Here is a 22,220-nt window from a genome sequence, read left to right on the forward strand (position 1 = left end):
CCCCTCAATAAACACTAATTATTCCACCTCTGCATGTAGTCTATATTCTTTTCCTTCATATTAACAGAGTCGATCAGGCATGCTTTCTCGATCAACGACAGAAGTACTGCATTTGAATTCACACACGCAATAAGAAAAATTTAAAGCCGGATCAACCGTGTTGAAAGCAATATACAGTACGAGGTGAGGGTGTAAACTCAATGCCAAGCATGCCTCTCACCCATGATGGCAGCAGGAGGCAATAAATCTCACTTATTGGCCACATATGTAGACTGTACTGGGACAAAAGTCAATTGTGGTAAATAAGGGTAAAAATGAGGGCAGATGTTGTATGAGGGCCATGCTTATGGCTCTTGTAAAATGCTTTCTGGATGTATGGAACATCCATACATCCAGTTATGCTTCAATTATGAGTTGACAAAGTATAAATTCACACTTGTGGTGCCCCTGTGCCTGCCTCAGTGTTCTACCCCCCACCATCCACCCCCCCCTCCGCCACTGATAAATTAAGTCGATAAGCTCAATGATTGGATTTATGTGATGTTGATGTAGCACAGGCATGATCGGCCAAATTACCTCCACCTGTGTTAAAGTTCCTCGTAGTTACAGTTGTAGGATAATAGGGCATGTGGCCCAGGTGCTTGGTACTTTTATGGTGATGCTTTTTAACTTGCACCATATACACATGCCACGATTGAGCAGCAACACATGTTGAACATTACTGGTCATATACAAAGCACGTGGAAAGTTTGATGCATTTTTCCTTCAATGAATGCTTCCCAGGGGTTGTGACTGATTTGGAACCTTTTTTGCACAGAACATTTGGCCAACTGCATTTTTCCAGCTATTCTGTACTGGCCTTCTCTTTAGATGTCTTGGTTGGTATCCATGCACCTGCGCTCGCTCGCTCGCTCGCTCTCTCTCTCTCTCTCTCTCTCTCGCTCGCTCTCTCTCTCTCTCTCTCGCTCGCTCTCTCTCTCTCTCGCTCGCTCTCTCTCTCTCGCTCTCTCTCTCTCTCTCTCTCGCTCTCTCTCTCGCTCTCTCTCTCTCTCTCTTTCTCTCTCTCTCTCTCTCTCTCTCTCTCTCTCTCTCTCGCTCTCTCTCTCTCTCTCTCTCTCTCTCTCTCTCTCTCGCTCTCTCTCTCTCTCTCTCTCGCTCGCTCGCTCTCTCTCTCTCTCTCTCTCTCTCTCTCTCTCTCTCTCTCTCTCTCTCTCTCTCTCTCTCTCTCTCTCTCTCTCTCTCTCTCTCTCTCTCTCTCTCTCCACTTTTTAACTTTTAAGTACGAGGTTTGCACATTTCATTCAGCCAATCAACCTGATCTGCTGATAATAAAACCAAATCCAAACTTTGTGTTCACCTTCATCCTATTATTATTTTGATTATTTTTTTCCATCTTGTATTTTTCCTTCTTACATCTCTTACATCTGTCTGAACTCGTTCATCCCAAGAGTCCCATGTCTGCCTGTCATTGCACAAGCCTTCCATCTACCATCGATGATAGCTCTTCAAAACGAAAGCGAACAAAAAGAAGCATGCATGGATAAAATAATTCACCATTTTGAAGTCTGTGCACTGCGTTATTTATAAAAGCATACAGTTGCACTTGGACAGATAAAATGCCAATTCTCCAGACATTGTAGAAAGCATGAAAAGTCCATTAGGAAGGGCTAATCGAGATTTCGTTTCAAAATAATTGATGAGGAACTCACATTCATGTTCTCCAAATGCTTTCAACTGGAAACTATTGCATGTTGAGGCCTGTTGCATGAACAAACTGATTTTACCATAGATATGAGATCGCAGTTTGGCAAATAAAACGCAGTGTTTGGTAACAGATTTAAACCCACTTGAATATAATAGCAGTGTTTGTTAAGTGATTAAACCCATATATTTTAATAATTATAATACCAGTTCCTTTCCAAGGAACTTCAATGCAGGATGCCATTCGGCCTATCAAATCCTGTGCAGTGGTTGCCAACCTGAGGTTGTTTTGTCTGTGCTATACCCTCTAAATGCTAAGTTTCAAGCAAGGAAGTGGCATATACCATTTTTAAAGTTGCTGGTAGGACTCAGCCACAATTCGATCCACTGACCTCCCAGATTTAAAGCGGATGCTCTGACCATTACACCACTGAGTATGGTTGATCCTATTTATCACTTGCATGTGCAATGGGGGGGGGAGGGGGTGGGGGGAGGGGTGTAGGCAAGGGGAGAGACTGCTCCTCCCTCCCCCAGGGCAGCATTTTGGTCGAAAAAGTATGAATAGGTTAGTTTGTAGACATAGTCGAGGCTTGTGGAAGAGCAAGCACACTGAACAGAACAGAACGCAACAGGACAAAAGGAACAGCATACGGAGGGGGGAAAACACCAACAGCAGAGGTAATGGCCAAAACAGAGGGAGATGGACAAACAATGGGTGTGGGGAGGAATGGTAGGCAGGAGAGGGCACATAGGGTGGACAAGATGGATACAGAAAGAAACTCTCAGGAGGGAAAACTGGAAATTCAGGAGGAGGAGGGATTAGGGTTTAGATGGGGAGGGAGTATGGTTAACAAAGGTAGAAAATATCATGTTTTTGGATTGGGGGCAATCTGAGATGGTGCTGAACACCTGTCCTGAAGACCTGGAGGGAAGACTGAGATTGAAGAGAATGTGGAACTTGGTTCCACAGGTGGGGGAAAAAAAAGAAGGTTGAATGAGTGTCGGCAGTGGTCCAGAAAGCAATTAATGGTGAACTGTGTGTGACTTGCAGAAACCTTGGGGGGGGGGGTGTACAAAGCACGGAAAAGGCAAAAGGGTGCAAGACCAGAAAGGAGGTGATAGAAGACAGAGAGACCACTGAACCATCAATATCAGTTGATCAGGTCAGGTCAGGTATGGAAGCATGTGCTGGAGCAGCATGTTGCTGCATCCAATTTCTACTGGTACTCCAGTGGCCTCCATCTGGCCACCCCCAGGCAGATTCCTGGCCCATCAGCATCTCCTTGAGATGCTGATCAACCTGCTGTGGCCATGAGGCACGTGGTCGGCCCATTGGCCTCCTCCACTCACGAGGCCCTCTCGCTGAGAGAATCTTGTGAGCAGGATCAGTGTCAAGAAAATGAGCCACATGTCCATACAGTTGCAGCTCATGCTCACAGACTATACAGGTAACAAATCTCATCTAAGTACAGATGTGCCAAGGAAGAACTTTGTATGACAAAGGAAGGCCAAGTTTGAAATGTGGTTTGCCCAAGAAAGATCATGGCTGAGAGAGAGACCCTGGAGTTTGAATGACTGTACTTCCTTAAGATGATTGTTAAGAAAGTAGATGGGGTGGTGCGTGGAGGGGGGTGGGGGAGGGGGGGCTGAGACAAGTTTTATGAGGATATAGATTAAAACTGTTGTGGAATTTACGCTTTAGCACAAGCAGAAACACATGTGCAGTTAGGCCCTAACGTTAAAACAAATTGATATAATAACATGCTTGTTTGTCTGTCCATCCGTCTGTGCGTACCATTCCATTCCATCGATTGGTTGGACAGTTCACCCGGCACCACCCACAATTTCAACCTGAAATATCATACGGCTGCCATGTTAGTGCTTACTGCTATGCAAAGCCAAACATATCTTCGGAGCTCTCAATTTCACAATCGCCATACACTCCCTCTAAGTTTTACATTCAGTGTAAATGACCAAAGAGAGTTAAAAAGATTTTGAGCCAGAAGGCGTTACAGGCTTTGTTAAGATAGATTTTAGTGATCAAGGCAGTAGTTTGTTGTCTATACACTGCCCAAAATAACTGTGGCATTCTATCAAACGGGGCTTTTACCATGGAGTTTACGCAGGATTTTTAAGACTTGGAGTGGGGAAGGAGTGATGCCTTAAGGTTGGAAGGGGGAGGGTGAGGACTTGGGGTTTGTGGGGGGAAGTGGAGAGTTGAGGACTCAAAGTCATGTTTTACATTGCATGGATAATTTGTGAGTCACTGCTTGTAAGAAATAAAATACATTAAATGGTAATTGATCTGCTAAAATGGTAATTTAATAAAAGTGAAGTCGTTTCGGGCCTTACCCTTCGTCGGAGCAAAAATAAACAAACTCCTGACTGAATCCGAAATTTTTTGAACACTGTTCCAACTAGGAAGTGGTACCAATAGTATTGAAAAAACAAATCCACAAGGCATCTTGAAATTATTAATCAAGAACACATTAGAGTGTGCCGATGCCATCTTACAAGTGTATCACATCGTAGGGACACTACCAATTTCTTCATCTGCAGCGACAGCTGAGCGATGATTCAGCAGGGTCGAACTGATCAAGAATCATTTTTGCTCCACAATGACTGGAGAATAGCTTTCTGGGCCGGCAGTGCTCAGTCGAGAAAATGATACTTTATCAAGAGTAGATTTAGATTCCTCATCATGATTGACAGCTTTGCCAGAATAAGCAAAAGGTGCAAAGATTTCATGTCAAGGTCAGATCAAAATTCAATCTGTACTTGCCGAATAAATAATGCCATAAAATACAACCTTAGATTGTTCAGATATAGAAAATTTAGATAGACAGCAAAATTAATATACTCATTCAAGAACGGTTTTATCTTGGACATCATTGCACAAGCCTTACTTCTACCATAGATTAGATCTTCCAAAAAAATAATGTGTGCATCAACTGATATTTACCGTTTTGATCAACTGATGTCTAAATTTTGACATTCATTTATATATATTTCACCATCATGCCAATACTTACCTCTTGTAATAATGGTTTTCCTTGCAAAGCCCCCCCCCCCAGCCCTCGTATTCTCAACTATGATACCCATTCACTTCCTTCCTCTTACTCCTATCTCCCCTCAAACTTATTTATCTTCTCTCCCCACTCCGGTGACACATTCCTTTATCTCTCATTTCATAATCCCTCCTCTATCTCTTCTCAATTTATATTTTCGACCGTGTATATTTTCTACCCATCCAACCCCCACCTCTCATCACACATTCCGCATGCATATGCGACTTATTCCTCATGCAATAGCAGGTAAAATGGCTGAAGATAAAGTGCAATTGATTCAACAAATTATGGATTGGCTTTACTCATCGTTTTTGCGATTAACGGATTGAGGAAACATTTTGGGAATTCGACAGGAATGTTGAATTAAAGTAGTGTTTTATCAAATAGTCACAAATATACATTCAAAAATATACCTTAGAGGTTGGTAAATATGATTTAAAAAAAAATTGATTCTCTGTTCATGAACGAGATAACTTGTCATTGCGCACATGGTTATGTTACGAGCAAAAAAAACCATGGTTCCATGTCTCAGTATAAATCTGGTTGTGCAGATACAGATGCAGATAATTTTATTGCCATGTGTGGCACACATGAATATCACAGGAGCAACATTGGAATTCTTTGAATACGAGTGCTCTCAAAAAAATAATAACAATAATTTTGTTTTGTGTGAGTAGAGTTGCCATGGAATTCCAAAATACAGAGAATTTTGAACTTGACATACAATAATGTCAAGCTGAGCCCCTGGGAGGATGTTTTTTTGATAATATATAAATACATACATATATATATATATATATATATATATATATATATATATATATATATATATATATATATATATATATATATATATAAAAATCTGGCTCATGGCGGAGCTAAATGACAAAGGAGAGCAGGTTTACAGATTGACAGAGGAACAAAAGGGAACATAGAGATGAAGACAATTCGCATTTGTGGTAGAAAGGAATGGAAAATGGGGGAGGAGGGTGAGGTCATCAAAAGAGAAAGAAAGGAACCTACCCAGGTTGCATACATTCCTCCAGAAACCCTTCATATTGGAGAAAACATGAGGTGACAATGGTTATCATTCGTAAAAGATGTGAGGGAGGGGAACAAGACAACAGACATAGGGGGACAGTTCCACAGAGAAGATGACAAAGGGACGAACGAAGAGAGTTGAGCATTCAACACTGAAATGGGAAAGGTAATGAGGTATAAGTTTCTGGAATTACATTTGTGACTTCGGCGTGCTAGGGAAGGATAGAGGGGAGAAAGGGCAAAGGAGAGATGTCAGAAGTGAGGCAATGAAAAACTGACAGTCCATCAAGCAGCCTGCAGTGGGTGAGAAGCAGATCTTGGAGCATGGCATCACATGAAGAAATGCTAATAATGACAAGAAGAACCTTGAACTCCATCACCTGCACCAGCAAATGGGAAGCCACTGCACCAGCACAGAAGGTTTTATGGTACTTTAAATGAGGGCATTTGACACTGTAATGAGGTCTGAGCAGCCAGGAATTGACTTAGCTTATTTTTTATTTGCATGAGCTAAGGCTCATAGTGGAGCTGCCACGTACATGACATACAGATGAACATACATAACAATACAACAATGGAAGGTGAGACAAACAGCCACTGAGATTGGGGGAAGGTGGCACTTCCCACTGACTTCACAACAATGGCACCACTTTTCTCACTGCACTCAGAGGGGCATTTCCTAAGGAAGAATTTCCTCCTCCCCATGGATGCCATGTGGATTGCCCGTGCTCTTATCCTTTTAAATGTTGAACGCCGAGTGAGAAAGCAGCACATAACATTTTAAAAGTCATTGGTATGACTCGGCCGGGGTTTGTACCACTGACCTCCCAGACTCGGAGAGGTGTCAGCCAGTCTTACAGGCCAGTTTGGAGATGTGCTCCATCAAAACTAGGTTGTGACAACGAGTCATGCCTGGAAGCACAAGGGAACCCACTTCTTTCCAGTCGCTGGACAAATAATTATGGTTGGGGTTTGAAAGCCAATCCTTCTGGAGGGACAGAGTGAACATGGGATTTCCCAGCATTTAAATGCATGTTTCCAGGTAGATGACAATGACTTTTTTCCTTGCTCTGCAGAGATGAATACCTCAGCAGCTTTCCTCGATGAGAAGTGTGGTCTACTTTTTTCCACAAAGAGGAATCATCAGCAAATTGATACAGAAGATGTTACCAGGGCACAGAGAGGTTGTCGATGTTAACCAAGAATACGTTTCGTCCAAAAATGCTCAAGATTGCGATCAAGAGACAAACTGCCTTCAAGACTTGAGTATGTGGGAGCTCATATAGAATACAGTAATATATACAGAAGCAGAGGATAATTACTCATGTGGATTCTTCTGTTCTTTGCAAAATTTATGCTTTTGATAGGACATGTGGGAGAGTCAGCGCAGGCTTATCTGCCCACATTTCCAGTTATGATCCAAAACAGTCGTAAAGGCCTTCACTACTGGGGCCCCAGCTATGTGTTGGAGGAGACTGTTCAATTCAGTGATTATCTTTTTACAAATTAATCTTTTTCTGTTTAGTCTGCTTCTCTGCTTAAAAATAAATAAATAAATAAATAAATAAATAAAAACCTTCATTCATTACCTCTTGTGGGTCGTCGGTAACTTGTCTTTACAAAGATTAATGATCTTGATAAATACTGTCATGGCTGTTTAAATTTGATCAGTTTATTAGTCCCACACTTCTGTCGACCTTGTTTACAGTTGCAGCAATGTGCCTGTGAAAGTGAAGATCCTTGTCTATAATAATCTCAAGATCTGTTTCTTCTTGCACTCGTTCAAGCATTTGATTTTGCAGATGATACATCTCTCCACTGTGACCATTCCCAAGACGGAGTATTCTGCATTTGTGAGCATTAAAAGGTAGCTGCCATAGAGACGACCAATCTGCAGCTTGAAGCACGTCTCGCTGTTATGAGTCCGTTTGAGGTTTATTCTGGGCAAGTCTGTAGATTTTTGTGTCATCTGTATAAATGAAAGTCTTGTTATGCATATTCAGTGGAAGATCATTAATATACATGATAACGAGTACCAGACCCAACACGCTTCGCTGCTGTCCTTCACTTTCAACTTTGATCCATTTTCAGACCATCCTTTGCATCCAGTTTCGTCGGAAAGCTTCTAGCCACGTGTGCAAGGTATCAGTTATACCGGTCGTAGGATCATATCTTCCTCAGCAAGCATTGGGGTGGAACAGCATCAAAGGTTGTTTTAAAGACCAAATAAAGCACAGCAATAGGGGTCACTCTATCAAGAATATTTGTCCATCCCACTATCTTCCATAGAACCTGAGGAATGCATGAAACAATGTTGGGCGTCCATAGTCCTTTACTGGTTAAGTGATCAACAAAGGCATCTCTAATGACAAATTCTATCACCTCATATTCTGTAGAATTTGGAACTCAATCCATACTTGTTAATGTTTAAAGAAACAAAAATCTATTTGTTTTACTAATTTTACTTTTACAGCACACTATTTGCCTTTTCAATTCCTTCAACAGATTATGCAAATCCAAATAGACTAGGTCTGATCATGATCATGGCAAATACAAAAGAAACTTATTATTTTGAAATAAAGGAAATGATACCCAATTATTTTTGTTATGTCCTTCAAGGCATGGTGTTCAGGCAGCAACCTATCATGGTCGATTCTGTGGCTTTGATTTCCCGATTCAATGGTGATTTCTCCTCCCAATATTGTGAGATAATAATTAATGAACCACATGATGTTGAATATCACTGAGACAGCATGTGCTTTCAGCTGGTCAATTTCTCAGTGGTAGCCAACTATTTCTAGATATACAACGTTTCTCTCATAGCAACAATGTTCAAAATGGGTGGAACACACTCTTTTGTGGTTCGTTGGAGTCAAATTCTCTCATTTAATGTTGTGGATCCAGGCCTTTATAATCACAGGATCCTTCACAGTAAGTGAAAGAAACTAATCCCTGAACCACTTCCCACTGTTGTTACACCCATAAGCTGTACAAAATATCATTTTGCCACTGAATTCTCTCACACTCATACCCACTTCATTGGTACTTCTGGCAGCTCACCACGATCATCAGTAATAGCTTAAAAATATATATATTTTTTTTCCATCAAAAGGAAATCAAATGCAAGAGGAGGCCATATGCAATGCACAATGGCTGCCAACATATGGTTGTTTGTCTGTGATCTCTCCTTGATAAATACCGAGTGTCAATCAAGGAAGCAGCACATACCATTGAAAAAAAATATTTCGTATGACTCGGCCAGGGTTTGAACCGCCGACCTATGAGACAATGAGTGGATGCTCCAACCATTTTGGAGATTGATAAATGGGAAACATTTGATTGCTCAGAAGGCAGGCTCAGACAACGAATTTGGTCAAATCTGGGCAATGAATTGTTTCCTACCTATCAACTTCCAAAATGCTTTATTTTGATTACATCATATAAATAGAATCTAAACAATATTATATTCCTGCAAATAAAAATCCCCAAGTGGTTCTTAAGTCCTTTAGTTTAGTACTCGTGTGAGTGAAGATCTGAAGACAGACTGCCAAAGATTTACTTGTCATTCATGAACATTATTTTCCTTTTCAAAACTTGTTATTAATTTTATGATTTGAACTCCTATTAAGACGAGAGGGTTTTCATGGGCTATATTTGTCGTGACTGTTCATACTAATGGTAAGCAGATGGTATAGGCAGCTTAGTATCTCCAAACAACAGCATGGTGCAAAGCTCACTCAATGGCTCCGTAACAGATGGCAGTTAGGTCCTATTTCAATCTCCCTGGAATCGTGTTCTGCACCACCCAATGCAGAACACACCACAATAGCTCGGATATCTTACCTTTCTGTTTTTCATTGTTAATCAACAACAAAAAAACATTATCAATAACTTATTCACCTTTCCTTGAGATCACAGATAGTGAGGGCTGTAGTGATTAATACAAGTAAGGGAGTGACGAGACATGGCAAACTCATCAATGATGGCACTCAAGAAGGTTTGGGATGTCAGGAACCTACAATAATTACTTCATATGTCACAAATTATGCGTGTGAAAAATGGACTTTGAATAAAGCAGATAAGACAAAATTAAATGCATTTGAGACGTGGCGCTGATGTCGAATGTTAACAATACCCTGAAATATTGAGAACACTAAGCACCGATAAACTTAAAACTTTACTGGGTTGTGAGAAGTCATGAGATCTAATTGGTCCATATGTTTGGCAGTCATCTTGGATAAAAAAAATCAAACAGTTAAAATCTTCTCCATAACTGTTGAACCAATAAATATGAAACCTTGCAGATACATCGGTGATGGAAGAGGGTCTTCAAGTTTGCAAAGGAGGTATGGTTTTGTGAAATAAAATGGCTGGCACAGGCCAATTTATTAAACAAAATGGCTGGCAAGTACCAGACTGGGTGGAAGTAATGGTTGCTGTTTCTGCTTTGAGTCTGATAGGTTGACAGTTCGATTCAAACCCTGGCCAAGTCACACTGAAAACTTTAAATGGTGCATGTTACATTCTTGCTTGAACCTGAACATTTAGACTTTAGAGGATACAGCATGAACAAGCCTTGTTGATCAGTATTCATGGAGAGGAGGACATTTAACTTTAATTGCCCCCACTGCATAAAGAAAGGGCATTAATGGTACCCAGAATGGCATGGGAAGTGATGTCACTACACCAAGCTCAGTGGCTATGTTTATCTAAAGTCAAACTCTGTTGTTGTCTCAAGTATTTGTCTACGTGTGTGTGTGTGTGTGTGTGTGTGTGTGTGTGTGTGTGTGTGTGTGTGTGTGTGTGTGTGTGTGTGTGTGTGTGTGTGATTTGTGTTCTAGCTCTTCCACGAGCTTGAGAAGCTGTTGGGGGGAACAAAAATAATCTAAATTGACCGTGGTTTTCACATCGGCAGGTCGATGGCGTTTGATGCAGAAAACTGATGTATTTCGGTTTTAAAGGTTTGAAGCTATGATTTGAACTCTTCTGACCATAGCCTGTGAATCCTTCCTCAGCAACCACGATGGCATCCATAGCAAGTCAGGTCAGCTATGGGAGCATGCGCCAGAGATGATGGGAGCAGGTCAGCATCAGGTCAGCTATGGGAGCATAGCGTCGCTTAATCCACTTTCCGCCGGTACTCCAGGGGCCTCCATCTGGCCATCAACCAGGCAGATGCCTAACTCATCAATATCTCCTTGAGATAGCAATCAACGTGTTGCAACCACAAGGCACGTGGTCGGCCCATTGACCTCCACCACTCATGAGGCTCCCTCGCTGAGAGAAGCTGGTGAGCAGGATCAGCATCAGGGAAAACGAGCCAAGTGTTCACACAGCCACAGCTGATGCTCACAGACTATACACGTAACAATTCTCATCTGAGTCTCTCTCAGCAAATGCTCATTGGACACAAATTCTGACAAGCGGTAGCCAAGGATTCGGTGAAGAGACCTGATACCAAAGGAATTAAGTCTCCATCTCAGATCCCTGATAAGAGGCCAAGACTCACATCCATCGAGCAAGACTGGAAGCACCAACAACCTGAAGACTCAGACTTCCATCCTCCTGCACAGGTACTGACAGCGCTACACCCCATGATACAGCGAATCCATGACTCCCCAGGCATCTATTGACCTCTGGCTCTCAGCCAACGGAGACATGAATCTCTCAGTGACCCCAACATCCTCACCACAAATAGGTATAGACAAGATAGCAGCATCCAAAACGTCATTGTAAGCCTGGATCTTAGTTTTGACCCAGGAAGCCCATAATCCCAGCAGTGCCGACTCCTCAATCAGCACCTCGAGGGCCCCCAAAAGGATATCTAGAGTCTCCGCAAAGATGACTGCATCATCTGCGAGATCAAGGACAGAGATCTTGACACTCCCAAATGATGCACCGCAACTTGATCTCGCCGACATCCTCCCCAGAATCCAGTCCATACAAGTGTTGAAAAGTGTGGGGGCCAGTGCGCACCCCTGATTAACTCCAGTAACAACTGGAAATAAGTCGGAGATGGCATCACCACATCTCACAGCACTCTCAGTACCAGAGTAGAGTTCAGACATCAGATTGATCAGTTTTGGTGGCACCCAACGAAGACCAAGAATCCAACAGAGGGCATCCCGATTCACTGAATCAAATGCTTTACAGAGATCAACATAGGCTGCAAGCAGCCCCTGCGGAAACTCTTGCCTGCATTCGGTGAGGACCCGAAGAGCAAGGATACGGTCAATCATTGACCTCTTTGGTGTAAAGCCTGACTGCTCTGGGCACTGGTGCTCAAGCAGATGGTGGTGAACCCTATCAATAATTATCCGAGCAAAGACCTTGCCCGACACTGAGAGCAGTGTCACCCCTCCGGAGTTGTTTCAGTCCTGGTGATACCCTTCCCTTTCCAGAGAGGGATAACAAGACCCCTCTTCCAGTCAGTTGGGATGACACCTGTGTTCCAAACAGAGTAAGGAACTGCATGCAATGACAATTACAGCATTTCCACCAGCTTTGGGAAGTTCAATATGGATGCCATGGAACCCAGGAGATTTAACGCCATTTCAAACAGTTCACCGCAGCTTGCATTTCCGCAAAAAAAGGTGGATCACAGTTGATTGGAGGGTCATAAATAGGAGTAATAACACTCCTGACATCTAACTCAACAGCTGGTAGGCCAGCCTGGTACAGCTGTTCAAAGTAACCGGCCAACGGGTGTTTACTTCGGACTCCTCTGTCAAAAGCCCACCACCCTCCGCTCTTAATGCAATGCACTGAGGGATGGGTTTGGAGAAATGCAAAGTACAAATGACCCTGTAAGTTGGACGAGAATCACTTGAGCAGATATGATGCTCTACTTCCTCGCAGATTCCTTGCACATCTGACTCCTTGCCCACCCTTAGTGCACGTGCAGTTTTACACCTCAACTTCCTGAACAGCTCAGCTCTGCCATTAAGCCTGGCCCTGCGACTGGTCAATGGTATCCAGTGTCCCTTGAGAGAAAATTTGTCATCCTCCTATGGTGAGTTCCAAGACATGCACCGGCAACATCAAGGATGGTAGTCTTGAAGGAACTGCACAAATCTTTAGGATTCCCCAAAGCATCCAGACTCCCCAAGTCCCCACTCAGCATTTTCACAAACTCCTCAGCTCCCCTCTCATTCTTGAGCTTGCCAACATTCAGACTAGGCTGGGATGGTATCATTCTCTTGGATTTAAGCTGCAAATTCAGCATTGCTCTAACAATCCCATGGTCGTTAGTGAGGAACTGAGCACACTGGTGGACACTGCAATTATGGGTCATCCTCCAGCAACCATCAACGAGCACGTGTTCAATCTCCTTTGCCATATCATCAGCATTGGAATTCCAAGTCCAGCGATGAGCCTGTGGGTGCTGAAACCATTAATCAGGCACCCTAAGTCAATGACTTCTTGCAAAGTCAAGGAACTTAGTGCTATTCTGGTTCACAGTTCCAGATCCAAGGGGACCAAGACATGTTTCATGACCATCCCTATCAGTTCCAGTTAATATAAGGAAATCCCCCAAAACTAGAAGGGTACTGATCAACCACAGACAAAAGTGTGGCATATAATGCGTCCTTCACAGTGAGATCACTCGTCTCAGTCAGAGCATATCCAGAGACCAGGGAAATAACACATAAGGAGTGACGAATCCTAAGTCTCATAATAGGCTCATTGACCGGTGTTACCTCAATTATCATTGGTGTCAGCTTATTGGACACAGCGACCGCAACTCCTTGGGCATGGTAACCATCAAACTGAACAGACCAATAGCAGGTGTAACCACCCATCATGATCTCGCCACTTTCCGGTCTCTGAACCTCAGAGAGTGCTGCAATAGTGATGTTCAAATGTTTGAGCTCAGATAATAACAAAGACAGGTGATCTTCCTCTCTTCGGGACAGGACATTATAGGTACCCACCCAAAAGGACCTCAGGTTAACACAAGGTGACCGCCTCCTGGTGGACGACACCTAAGCATCACTCTGCCACACACCACCACAATCTGACCCAGGAAGTTTACTCCGTATTTTCCTCCTATCATCAAAGAATGGGGGTCCCGAAGGCTTTGCCCCAATCCCGTCATCTGGTGAGCTGCCCTGCGATTAGCAACAACACAGGAGGTACTCCCAAGGAGTTGGTTTTCAGTTTTCTTTGCGTTTTGGGGTTTTATGGAATAAGGTGTTTTACAGTGGCCGGAGTGCAAATTCTACCACCAACATCCTCTACAAAAACACAAAAATAAAAAAAATAAAAGTAAGCCAACTGTGGGAGGATGTCCGCAGAAAAAGTTTGGCACTAGATATGAATGACCACTGGCTCACAAGGAGCTCCTACGCCCTTTGACAGGTTTTGTTTTTAATCCTGCTGGGTGTCCATATCCATACACCCTCCTCACCAGGAAACCTGGTGGGGGATACAGTTTAGTCACTGACATCACGACTATGAAACAGGTTATTACAGGTTTACATGGTTCCTGTAGGAAATCACAGATCTGATCTGGCCTGACCTGAGCAAGTGCCAATTTTGACAAGAAAAACACCTGTTCACAGTTTTTAAGGTAAACCACAGTTTGGAGCGCTTACAAATTTAGACCACTTGAGAGAATAGCCCCTTCTGAAGGTCATTAAAAAGCCAGATTGGTTTTACCCAAAAATCTGATTGTGAGAAATGGTAATTAGTCACCTGAGCTTCGCTTGCATTTCAGAAGCTGAGAGTCAAGTCCTTTGTATTAATGCTGTCAGCTCGTTGTGAATGCACAGACTATAAGGTTCCATCACAGTGTGCACACTGTCCATCAAAATTCACCATTTAACAATTAAATAATTTTTATCAATTTTCACGATTTTTACATCTCGTGGCGGTTTGAGATTCTCATAATGCAAGTTATGGATCACGATTGACTGCCAGGTTAAGTTTGCCTAATTTTTATGGTTTTGTTCATAAACTCAACATTTTTTTTTAGATCAACCGCTTCATAAATTCATTTTATGGCACCCACAAGCTATTTCGCTTTGTGCTGTCCATGATTGTTTATCATTGCAAACTGTGAGAGTGGAAGCAGGAGGTGACAGTGACCGTGAGAGTGAGAGCAGGGACAAATTGAAACCTGTGTAAGTACAAAAACCTGAAATAGGAGTAAATACACGAAAGCCAGTTGTCTTGTCTGTAAACGGATATCTTGGGCAAATGTAGATCTGAATTTCTTCTAATACTCTAGCATCATAAACTCTGGATTACATTGGATACAGATGCTGCAATCATCTCGAGATGTAAACACTATAAGTGCAAGTTAGGATGTAATTTAAGGCAGGGAGGGAGGGGGAAGAAAAGAGCAAGGAAAAGGATATTAATGCATCTGCCCACGCACGCACGTGCGCACACACACACACACACACAATTCAACATTACAAACCAAAAACACATAACGCCAATGGAGATTTCCTCTAAAAATACTTTGGTTAGCGTCTCACAAACATTGATATATGTTTCAGGCCACAGCAATCTTGAACAAATGCAAGCCTTCTCTTCACAGGACCACAAGCTCACAGTGGATTTTCCATTTCAAAGCACATGTTGGCCTCAGAGACTTTGTGCTTTGTGGCACAAGGCTTTGCTTTTGTGCAGACTCCGCACTCACCACTCACCCAATAACTCCCCCGTATGTGCCACCGGGCATCGCTCAAATGCACGAGTTGCCATGAAAGGCGCACCCTCACACAGCTTCCATTCGAGACTTCCTCGAAATCCCTCACTCATTTGAAAAAAGGTTGGTCCTTGTACAGTACATTGAGAACGCAGCATGTGTTTTGACTGCTGTGAATTATTTATTTCACTTTGCAGTACAGTTTGTGTTTCTGAGAGGGGAGGTGGGAAAGGGAGAGGGAAGGGGGTGGAAGTAGTTCTGGAGCTTGGGAAATTGCAGCAACGAACAGCACTGCCCTATGTCTACATCGATCGACCACAAGATTAAACCAAAGTGCATAGTAAATGTAAAATAACCGCAGAGCCTTAAAATCCCATAACGCAGACTTTCTACGAGTCCTAACCTCAAGCACCACAAGAGTGCACAATTCCTTTCAGACACATAATATCCCATACTGAAAACTTCCTACAAGTCTGAACACCAAGCACCCCACTCTGGATAGTAGATCCCTGAAACGCATTCAAGTTGCCATACCTCCCCCTTCCATCAACCAACCACATGGTAATCACGAGGAAAGAAAGATGCTTTTCAGTGAAATGGCCTTCTGAACTCAATATTGCCTCAAGCATCGTTGCTTAGATAGGCGTGGAAGGATATAAGTGACTTTGTAGTTAGAGCACCAGAAGAAGACATCAGAATCATTCATTAGGGTTGAGGGAGAGAGAGGGGGTAGGACGTGGTGTGGTCAATACTCCACTGTTTCGTGTATGTCATGTGGTTGGCCTCTAATTTATGTGATCAGTACACAACATGTATGGGAAAGAAAACATCAACAGAACTTCAAGGGACAAAACTTGCCTGAAGAGGCACCTGAAAGCAATAGATCCCAGTCTTCCCAAGGAAGGTTTTCCAAACATTTTGTATTTCCCTTCAGCTTAAATGTATGGAATACATCCCTGTACATATAAGGAAACTCAAATAAAGGCCAAAAAAAAAAGTCTCAGAGCATCAAAACTATTCTCTGCGAAATGATAAATTTGAGCATTTGCCTCATGGTGCATGGTTCATTTTTAGCTCACCTGGACTTTAGTCAGGTGAGCTTATGCGATTGAGCAGTGTCCGTCGGTGAGTACAGTCAGTCAGCAAGTCTGTAAACAATTCAATTATCACTTAAATTAAACACACAATTTTGATGAAGCTTGGCCACAAGCTTCATATTTGACGCCTAATGAAGGTGTATTGACCACATCAAAATATGCGCTCATTAAGGGGGTCTACATGGAGGGTTTGACCACGCCCCCCCCCCTTGCAAAATAGATACATGCTTTCTCTGAAACTACAAACATAATTTCGATGAAACTTGACCACAACCTTCATCAAGCAAATGTACCAGTTTGTTTATGACATAAAAAAAAATAAAAAAAATCAGGAGCTGAGGGACCTAAGGGGGATTTGAGTGACTTGCTCCTGATCCGGGTGAGCTTCAGGACACATTGTCCTATTTTTAGGACCGCGTGTCCTAAAAATAGGATTGTGTCAGTTTGCACATTGTCACCTAATATTCTTGTAAATTAATTTGAAAAGACACCGATGTCTATATTAATGTCTTTATTACCGCAGATGTGATATATTAGGCTACATACAGTGGTAGATGTTATTACTATTATCATCATTAGATTCAGTTATTTGATCAGTGATTGAACAAAATTTCTAATTACAAAATGAAATTCTAGATCCTTTTGCAGATTCCTTTCACTGGGAGATCTATAAAGTGCAGTCATTTATGGAACCATGTCATATAACCATGTAGGCTGTGAAATGATTATACATAAATGACCACCGAGGAAACGTATAGAGAAAGGGAGAACACTTTGCTTGAAAGATGTTGTTCAGAAGAGAGATTACTCTTCAACATGACAAGGTAGTAGGCAACCATGCATTGGGTCTACATTTGTGATTAATCAATCTGAAAACTGTCATTCAATGAATGTTATACTTTAATTAATAAAAGCCTGTGTGAGAATGGCTCACTGGTCTGGCTTTGTTCATGTCCAAAGAATGAGCGTTTGAGAGTGTTTCCATTCCAGCACTAATTTATGAGGAAAAAACACAGCTCGGAGAACAAAAACACTCAGCAATGTTTTCCACATGACAGTAATTAATCAAATTTAGTTGCAATAAAGAGGTAGAAGGGAACGGTGGGAAGTTTGTAGACACTTATTTCCCAAAGCAAAAACAGGTCAATGGGGGCAACGAGCATCTTGCAGTTCCACTTGAGATAATTAAAAGTTACCAAACATGGAACAACATTCTGTCCACAGAAAGTTGCCCTTGATATCTATGCAAAATAACCATGGATGATTCATAAAATGTTTTGCAAAACACCGTCGATGATCTGGTTTATCACAGGTATAATTTACAAGTTTAAAATCAACACCAGGCACAAAATCTCCAGTGCAAGGGCAATAAGAAAATCACAAAGAAGAGGGAATAAACTCCATCATTTCGGGTTTAAACTGGAACTCCATCAGTTATGTGGTTTGTACATCAGGTAGCTCTGGTAGCTTGTACATGTTGCTGTGTTTGAGTCTGGGGAGTAACTGCTGAAATCTATCAATCTGGGTTCTTTCCGATGACATCTTTGTAGTTTGTTCCTTTCATACGTCTTTCTAATTTTTTTCATAATTCTCTTTATTTATTCTAATCCTTGCTTTTTCTTCTCTTTCATCCTTTTTAATTTATATCTCTATCTAAAGAGAAGTGAATTATTGCAGAATTTTTTTTCTGTGAGTCTCATTTGGCTGCACCTGGATGGGTTTGTGGGTCGTGGAGTCGTGGCTTAAACCAGAATCCTATCCAGGTTCCTCGTAATGACTCCATCTTTGAATACGAACATGATCTTCACATGCCAGTTAAGTAGGCACCAGAGTATGCTTTCTGTTGTATGCAAGTTACCCCTCATGAAAGTGAAAGAACCTGAGAGACATTTGACTGCTTTAGTCAAGTTTTCATTTACCATGGGTTACCAATTGAGATTTTTACTGGCTTCTCCAGATAATGTCACAAGGCAATAATATCAAAAGGAAAGGCAGGTTTCCCATGATAACTACTGCTGAGCTACCGGACTGTAGATACCCCCCATGATCATGTATACTGTGAAATGCAACAAAATGGATAACCATTGATGAGTATGTGGCATGGTTTTAGTCATAATATAGTTACAGGTGGAAAGGAGTTCACCAAACACCTTACATTAAGCTTGACAAGATCCATATCAAAACAAACAGGCAGCTCACAGAATACATCCCATCCTAATGTGTGATATTGTATCTTTTCCATTGGATATTATGAACCAACAAGGTCATTTCCTAGTTGTACATCTTTACAGATGTTTGCTATCAGGCGATGTGACACTATCTGTGGAACGATCATGAATCCATTGTCAGTTGTTTTTTTTCCACTGATCAGGATTTCAGGACTATGCTCATCGTCACTGCATAATCTTTCCTATTTCCATTACTGAGCTATGCTATACCCGCCGAGACCCTGTTCTCATCCTTCTCTCACAGTCTTCTCTCCTTGTGCTGTTTTTTCATATTTGTTGTTGTCGCACTGTTTTTCTTTTGCCCAATTTTGTCTGTTGATCGACTGTCCCCTACCTTTCTTCTCTTCACTAAGCATTCACACAGGCCTGTGTAAAAAAAAAGTAAGTCCCAAACTAAACGCAATGGCAAGTTGTCAGTACTATATTAATTGATGGGGCTCGATCCCCAAATAAATTAAAATTCCCCAATAGTTCAAGAAACTTTGAACTCAGTATTGGCTAGTAGTTTGGCACAGTGAAAATAAGTTAACTACCTGATGAATATAAATAAATAGATATTAATATTAAAGAGCGAGAGTGCCAGCTCCCAACACCCCTCCCCACCCCCAGAGAAATACATTATAACATAAATAAAACTGCTGAGGCTGCTGGTGCTGGAATCCTGGAATCCCTCGTTTGAATCCCCCAAACTGTGCTGATTTCACCCATATTGACTTTCAAATACAAGAAAAGTGCAACGATGTTTCCCAATGTGGAAACGATGCATGTTTTGAGTTACAGACGTATACTAGTTTCCTACTTGGCTGACCTTTCCTGGCGACACAACCATCATACCCTATCTGCCAGGGGAAACTTGCCCCACTTTACTCTACCATGCTGAAGGCCTAATATTCAGTTTAAAAAAAAAAACAAAAAACGTATCTGGAACATCCACAAATGAAAGCGAGCAGCAGGGAGTGATTGGTTTTGTGTTTGCTTTGTAGAAGAGAATGCTCGACAAGGAGCCATATAATTTTACAAACACAAAAATTGGTGGAATTCTTGAAACACTCCGAATCTATACCTAACATATAGAAGATGGCCATGGAAAGGCATGGACCACTGCTGTCAACGCATCATAAGAACAACTTTAATCCAGTGAGATTTGGTCGAGGATAAAATCCAAGATCAAATAGCTCTGAGGCAAATGAGCTCCCAATTGAGCCACGCTTCGGTCTCCTGGTTTTGGAGGAAACACAACGTAAGAGCCAATGTGTATTTTTCATTGTTATCTACAGTTGATGATGAAGATAAATATTAAATGCAAAACTCAAACTGAGAATGGACAATAATGCTTTTTGCAGAAGATTAAGTAACAAGAATCTCCAAATTAAATTAGCATCCACACCTGGCCACTGCAGGGCCTGTTCCTTGTGTGGAATTGCAGTTATTCTGGCGTTAATGGTCCATAAAGGCAGAGAAAGGAGGAGAATAATTGTTTGGGAGTTTCCAAGAGAGATACGAACCAGTAGAGATAACAAAATATCCAAGGCAGTAAAGTTGGCAATGAATACTCATTCACTTTCTTGACATTTGAGGTATGACAGAACTCATTGTCAATCATGCAATTTCCCTGAAATATGGAAATAATTAAAAATAAAATGGTGATCTAAAGCTCATGAAAGAGCTTGTGCAGAAATAACAGGCAGGACAATGACATGACGAGACATATTTGTGCCTTTAATATAAAATTACAAAGACGTTGGGAAAAAATGGACATGCTAACAGTTATGTTGGACTGAGTTGTATGCTCAGATGTGTGTCAAACAGGACAAACCAAAATTGCTTAATTTATAATTTAATGCGAGCAAGTGGGACATCCAACTAGTGGTCGACCGATGAATCGGCCGATATCTGGAATTTTGAGGTTATCAGCATTGGCCGATGATAGCGCCAACATGGCCGATATAAAGAAAAATAAAATAAATTTCCTTCTCCTTTTGATAGACAGCTGGAGCACCCACTTGTGTCAATTTGGCATCTGCAGCCACCCTTCAGGCAAGGAAGCCACTGCGGAACATTATTGAGAGCTTGCTGACAGCGCTGGATATGCCTAAGAGGAAAAGGTAAGACTGTATATTCCTCGCTTTCAAATCTCAATGTATTTCGCTCCCCACAGCAAGCCAAGCCATGTTTGCCACACCCACTGTGCATGCTGTCAAACCTCCATATAGGTCACACATATACGGGGTGGCGTCACAGTTTTTTACATGCCCACTCTCATACTGTGGCATTTTCTCAAACCACTTACGCACAAGGACCGTCTCGCGAGCTTTCACTCCCACACAGTGGGCCTTCAGCACACTAACAAACCGCCTTGTGACCACTCACACACCATTCTAGCACACAGGACATCTCTCAGAGGCCCCACAGCTGAATCTGACATTCGTGCCGGGTGCACACTCCGCAGCATGCCTTCCCCTGCACCCTGGCTCCCGTGGGAAAATTTTAATCTGTACTTGTAAAGAGTGGCCACAAAGTCCCTGTGCACGCAGATAGAATTTAGTTCGAATTTATCTGGATGCTTCCCTCCATTCTCCGAACAAATTTGAATTTTTCTTAATGTTCTTCTGGACATCATCTTCCATGTTGAGGGTTGGAGGTCATAGAAGCAGCCCCTGACAGCTGTTTTGAGGTCTTCAACTATTGCTAAGCGGAGATGAAAAATTTCCTATTTCACAATGTCCCAAAATGAGTTGTCATGTTGTTAAGTCTGGACTTCGAGGAGGCCACACTACCTCAGATCCATGTCCAATCTATCATACACTGAATTAGTCATCGATATATTCTCTAACTGCGAGAGCATAATGCGCTGGTGCACCATCTTGTTGCAGGATAGCTGATTATTATTGACAGTTGAAGACCTCAAAACAGCTGTCAGGGGATGCTTTTATGACCTCCAACCCTCGACATGGAAGATGATGCCCAGAAGAACATTGAGAAAAAAACAAATTTGTTCAGAGAATGGAGCAAAACATACAGATAAATTTGAACTAATTTTAATTGCGTGCAAAGGGACTTTGTCGTCACTCTGTATATCCATGGTCACCTCAGACCTAGATGCAGTCAGATATGTAACATGGCATATTTGAATTAACACCGACTCCTTGTCCATTGATATAAGCATCTGAAAACATCCGGCTGTCAATCCACACTGACCAAACTAGTCAGAGATGGGACGTGGGATGCTGGGCAGTTTGTGGATATATCAAAAGTTGAAATATCATCCTAAACTTTGCGCGTAATATCTTGTGCACCCATCGACACCATGACTGGCAAGGGATCAATGAGCAATACAAGTGCCTCTGTGCTTAAGAAACAAAGGAAAGCTATTTAAATGAAGGCGAAATAAGAAGTGATCGATCGATAGAAAGTGAACATTTTCCAA

General features: G+C 42.0%; 1 protein-coding gene and 1 long non-coding RNA gene across 3 annotated transcripts in view; one reads left to right on the plus strand and one right to left on the minus strand.

The window, feature by feature from the left end:
- ABTB2 (ankyrin repeat and BTB domain containing 2) overlaps positions 1 to 22,220 on the minus strand; it is a 234,954-nt gene that overhangs the window by 133,086 nt on the left and 79,648 nt on the right. The window lies entirely within an intron of this gene.
- Positions 1 to 22,220, plus strand: part of LOC147034902 (uncharacterized) — a 37,491-nt gene that overhangs the window by 1,575 nt on the left and 13,696 nt on the right. Inside the window, exon 2 of the long non-coding RNA XR_015060720.1 lies at positions 20,780 to 20,898. This is a non-coding gene — a long non-coding RNA (uncharacterized LOC147034902). The remainder of the gene's footprint in view (positions 1 to 20,779; positions 20,899 to 22,220) is intronic.

Source organism: Eptatretus burgeri, chromosome 1 (assembly GCF_056783735.1).
Source record: "Eptatretus burgeri isolate ZD-2024b chromosome 1, Ebu_testis_v1, whole genome shotgun sequence".
NCBI lineage: Eukaryota > Metazoa > Chordata > Myxini > Myxiniformes > Myxinidae > Eptatretus > Eptatretus burgeri.